Source organism: Sapajus apella, unplaced genomic scaffold, assembly GCF_009761245.1.
Source record: "Sapajus apella isolate SASKATOON/1434 unplaced genomic scaffold, GSC_monkey_1.0 scaffold397, whole genome shotgun sequence".
NCBI classification, from domain to species: domain Eukaryota; kingdom Metazoa; phylum Chordata; class Mammalia; order Primates; family Cebidae; genus Sapajus; species Sapajus apella.
In genome coordinates, this window is record NW_022437334.1 from 16,343 (window position 1) to 22,133 (window position 5,791).

Below are 5,791 nucleotides of genomic sequence, written 5' to 3' on the forward strand. Positions count from 1 at the left end.
AAGTGCGAAACTCCATCTCAAAAAAAAAAACAAAAAAAAGATTCCAGTCAGTGACGTATAACTGTAATCCCAGCACTTTGGGAGGCCGAGGTGGGTGGATCACCTGAGGTTGGGAGTTCAAGGCCAGCCTGACCAACATGGAGAAACCCTGTCTCTACTACAAATGCAAAATTAGCTGGGTGTGGTGGTATATGTCTATAATCCCAGCTATTCAGGAGGCTGAGGCAGAAGAATCACTTGAGCCCAGAAGGCAGAGCTTGCAGTGAGCAGAGATTGCACCATTGCACTCCAGCCTGGGCAACAAGAGCAAAACTGTCTCTAAAAAAACAAAACAAAAAAAGAAATTAAGGGTAAACAATATTTATTAATATTTGGAGGCAGATACTCTGGGGCTATATAAATACACTTTCTTTTTTAAATTTTACCCACAATTCTTGCATTCGTAAGTACATCTTGTCTGTAATAATTACTACTGTGGTTTCCTAGTGGTAATTTTGTATTTTGCATTGTTCATCTACATTGATTAGCAGTTGGAATTTTGTAGAAAATATTTTTTTCATGTTATTTTTTCTTTTCCTTATTTTTTTCTTTTTTTTTTTTTTTTAACTTCCGTCTTAGACGGAGTTTCGCTCTTGTTACCCAGGCTGGAGTGCAATGGCGCGATCTCGGCTCACCGCAACCTCCGCCTCCCGGGTTCAGGCAATTCTCCTGCCTCAGCCTCCTGAGTAGCTGGGATTACAGGCACGCACCACCATGCCCAGCTAATGTTTTGTATTTTTAGTAGAGACGGGGTTTCACCATGTTGACCAGGACGGTCTCGATCTCTTGACCTCATGATCCACCCGCCTCGGCCTCCCAAAGTGCTGGGATTACAGGCGTGAGCCACCGCGCCCGGCCCTTCCTTATTTTTTTCTATATCTGTATGGACTGATGAGTATTTCTTTTATTCTTTACTCCCATTGTTCCAGGTTGGGCTGCTAAAAGGCCTCTCAGGTTAGCTTTCTCTAACATGTCTTCTGTTGTTCATGAAGTACTTTTTAACTTTCTGGCTTCACAAGATACTATGTTAACTTGGATTTCCCACTCCAGTGCTACAATTATCTATTTTTACAAGTAGTCTTGCTTTTTTTATTGAGGGATAGTACTTAGAAACCATGACAGGAGAGCTAGGTGTGCTCATTAATACCAGGGTGTCACTGCTTCTGAAACCTCTCAGCGGACAAAATTTGAAACTTTATATATTAATATAGACTCCTGTATGAACATCTCTCTCTTTCTTTCTCAATGGATGTGAGACATGCATTTATTCAAATATTTTCAACTTTAGTGAGAACCAGGTATTAATTATATATATAGTTATTAGTATACATATTCATATGTAATGTATGTATACATATAGTTTTAAAAATGATAATCCATATACCCATACGCTTATTGGCAAACAATACCAACCAGAATACAGTGTTTCTGTTCAGCTCTTGACTCTTGCAGTATTCAATCAAAACACTGTTTTTCAAAGTGATTTACATCAAGGCCTTCCATTCCAACTTTTCTATAATATAGTTAGGTGATACATTTCTAGGAAGGTTAAACTCTTCATTTTTTCTTCATTTTACTGCCTGCATTTTATCTTTTTCCAAAATCATATTTTTAATTTACAAAGATAAAAATTTATTCTCTGTGATGTACATTTTCACGAGGTTTGACAACTGTCTAAAATCATATACCCATCTCCATGGTACCACACAGAACTGTTTCATCATCCCGAAAATTATCTGATGCTTCCCATTTGTATTTAACTCCTATCCTCATCTATTCTTTGTCAATTAGTGATTTTTCTGGTCCTCATTCTCCTCCTCTTCCCCCCTCCTCCCTTTTTCCCCTCCTCTTCCCCTTCTTCTTCTTCTTCTCCTTCTGGGAGATCTTCCTAGGCTGCCCAGACTGGTCTCAAAAGCCTGGGCTCAAATAATTATCTCACCTTCACCTTCCAAAGTTCTGAGATTACAGGCTTGAGCCATCAAGCCTGGCCTAATTATTATCAATCTCTGTAATTTTATTTTGCTAGTGTCATATAATTGAATCATACAATATGTAGCCTTTTGATTCTTACTTTTTTCACTTAAAGAAATGCATTTCTGGCTAGGCGCAGTGGCTCACAACTACAATCTCAACACTTTGGAAGACTGAGGCAGGCGGATCACCTGAGGTCAGGATTTTGAGACCAGCCCAGCCAACAAGGTGAAACCCCGTATCTACAAAAATACAAAAATTAGCCAGGCATGACAGCTACTCAGGAAACTGAGGCTGGAGAATCGCTTGAACCCAGGAGATGAAGTTCACAGTAAGCCAAGATCAAGCCATTGCACTCCAGCCTGGGTGACAGAGCAAAACTCCATCTCAGAAAATAAAAGAAAGAGGCAGCACTTTGGGAGGCCAAGGCAGGCAGTTCAAGACCTTCATGATCAACATGGTGAAACCCTGTCGCTACTAAAAATATAAAAATTAGCCAGGCTTGATGGAATGCACCTGTAATCCCAGCTACTCAGGAGGCTGAGGCAGGAGAATAGCTTGAACCCAGGAGGTGGAGGTTGCAATGAGTGGAGATCATGCCACTACACTTCAGCCTGGGTGACAGAGTGAGACTCCGTCTAATAAAAAGAAAAGAAAGAAAGAAAGAAATGTATTTTTTACTCCATCACACTGTGAGGTGGATCAATAGTTTTGTTTCTTGGCCCAAGCGGTGTCTCACACCTGTAATCCCAGGACTTTGACTGAGGCAGGCATATCACAAGGTCAGGAGGTTGAGACCCGACTGACAAACATGGTGAAACTCCGTCTCTACTAAAAATACAAAACAGCCGGGCATGGTGGCACATGCCTGTAATCCCAGCTATTGGGGGGCTGAGGCAGGACAATCGCTTGAACCTGGAAGGCAGAGGTTGCAGTGAGCCGAGAGTGCACCACTGCACTCCAGCCTGGGTGACAGAGCAAGACTCCATCTCAAAAAAAAAAAAAAAATGTGTTTCCTTTTGTTGACAACTAGAATTCTATTGTATGGCTGTACCCCAGTTTGTTTATTTATTCACTTGTTGAAAACTTCTGTTTTTCATCTAGCTTTTTGCAATGACAAATAGCCACAAAAAGGTTTTTAATTCAACATTAGTTTTCAGTTTGCTTTAGTAATGACCCAAGAGTCAAATATTTTGGTAACAAAATAAGCTTTTATTTAACAGTTTCGTTTCTCCATAGTTACTGTGCCATTTCACATTTCTCGTTTTAGTTGCTCCACATCCTCACCAACACCAAGTCTTTGAAATTTCGCTTTACATTGCTGCCATTCTTACGACTGTGTGCCATCTAATGTGGTTTATACTTCTCTTCCCATTTCTGTTGGAAAGCCCAAATTATATAATCAACGTGAAAATAAAATGTATAAAATACATTTATCTGAAGGCATGAGCTTCGGATTATTGAAACTGACTTCCAGGAATTTGCTATGCAATTAGAGCTTTACAAACATTAAACAAACATTTTGTTATTTATTCTCTGTGGTTTTCTTTTCTTTTTTTGAGAGTCTATTTCCAAGGCTGACTTTCAGTGGCATGATTATAGCTCACTGCAGCCTTGACGATTTGGGCTTAAGCTATTCTCTTATCCCAACTTTTTGAGTAGCTTAGGACAACAGGCAGATGCCACCATGTTCAGCTAATTTATTTTGATTACTATTATTCGTAGAGATGGGGTCTTACTAGGTAGCCGAGCCTGATCTTAAACTACCGGACTCAAGTAATCCTCCCACATCAGCCTCCAAAAGTGATGGGATTATAGGCATGAGCCGTCAACATCAAGGCTGAGGTTTTATTTTTTATATCAAAATATAAAAAACAAGGCCGGGCGCGGTGGCTCAAGCCTGTAATCCCAGCACTTTGGGAGGCCGAGGCGGGTGGATCACGAGATCGAGAGATAGAGACCATCCTGGTCAACATGGTGAAACCCCGTCTCTACTAAAAATACAAAAAATTAGCTGGGCATGGTGGTGCGTGCCTGTAATCCCAGCTACTCAGGAGGCTGAGGCAGGAGAATTGCCTGAACCCAGGAGGCGGAGGTTGCGGTGAGCCGAGATCGCACCATTGCACTCCAGCCTGGGTAACAAGAGCGAAACTCCGTCTCAAAAAAAATAAATAAATAAAAAACAGCATTAAGGTCCATTAATATAATGCAAGGAAAGTCTGTCGGCATAATGGCCCGCCTGTAATCTCAGCACTTTGAGAGGCCGAGGCAGGCAGACCACCTGAGGTCGGGAGTTCAAGACCAGCCTGACCAACATGGAGAAACCCTGTCTCTACTAAAAATATAAAATTAAAATTAGCCGGGCGTGGTGATGCATGCCTGTAATTTCAGCTACTCTGGAGGCTGATGCAGGACAATCACTTGAACCTGGGAGGTGTAGGCTGTGGTGAGCTGAGATGGCACCATTGCATTCCAGCCTGGGAAACAAGAGGGAATCAGAAACCAAAGTACAACTAAAGACTTCACTGGGCCAGGCGCGGTGGCTCACACCTGTAATCCCAGCACTTTGGGAGGCCGAGGCGGGTGGATCACGAGGTCAAGAGATCAAGACCATCCTGGTCAACATGGTGAAACCCCGTCTCTACTAAAACTACAAAAAAAAAATTAGCTGGGCATGGTGGCGCGTGCCTGTAATCCCAGCTCCTCAGGAGGCTGAGGCAGGAGAATTGCCTGAACCCAGGAGGCAGAGGTTGCGGTGAGCCGAGATCGCGCCATTGCACTCCAGCCTGGGTAACAAGAGCGAAACTCCGTCTCAAAAAAAAAAAAAGACTTCACTGTTCAGCTTATGCACGGAACTGCTTTCTTTGGCAGTGTGAGTACTTCAGCCTGCAAATATTTGATAATTACCTTGAATAATCAGTGTTCTGTCACAGAAACTATTCAGTATCTTTTAGTCCTCATCATTCTGTATTGCTAAATGTAATCCTATTTTTGGGCTCCACTTTTGTGTGTTTTTAAAACTAGCTTTGATCTAAACAATTCTATGTCTACTTGAAAAGACTAAAAATAGTTGGCTGGGCGTGTTGACTCACGCCTGTGGAGGCCAAGGCGGGCGGATCACCTGAGGTCGGGAGTTCAAGACAAGCCTGACCAATATGGTGAAACCTCGTCTTTGAAAAGAAAAAAAAAGAAAGAAAGACTAAAAATAAAAATAAAAAGACTTTGCCAAAGCAAAAACAAAGCATTGAATCTGAGGTCTTAGATAATGACAACCCTAAGTAAAAAATGACAAAAGGTTTATTTTAGCTGTTAATATAATTTATGTATATTTCAAAGTAACAAAGATGAATGCACATATCATCTAAATGCTTTAAGAAAAGTGAGATGATGGGCCGGGCGCGGTGGCTCAAGCCTGTAATCCCAGCACTGTGGGAGGCCGAGGCGGGTGGATCACGAGGTCAAGAGATCGAGACCATCCTGGTCAACATGGTGAAACCCCGTCTCTACTAAAACTACAAAAAAAAAATTAGCTGGGCATGGTGGCGCGTGCCTGTAATCCCAGCTACTCAGGAGGCTGAGGCAGGAGAATTGCCTGAACCCAGGAGGCGGAGGTTGCGGTGAGCCGAGATCGCGCCATTGCACTCCAGCCTGGGTAACAAGAGCGAAACTCCGTCTCGGAAAAAAAAAGAAAAGTGAGATGAGCAAATACCTTCCCTTATTTCAAGGTAGACGAATAAAGCCTTTCATTTCTAGTTTATATTTTTTTCTACAACAGCCAGGT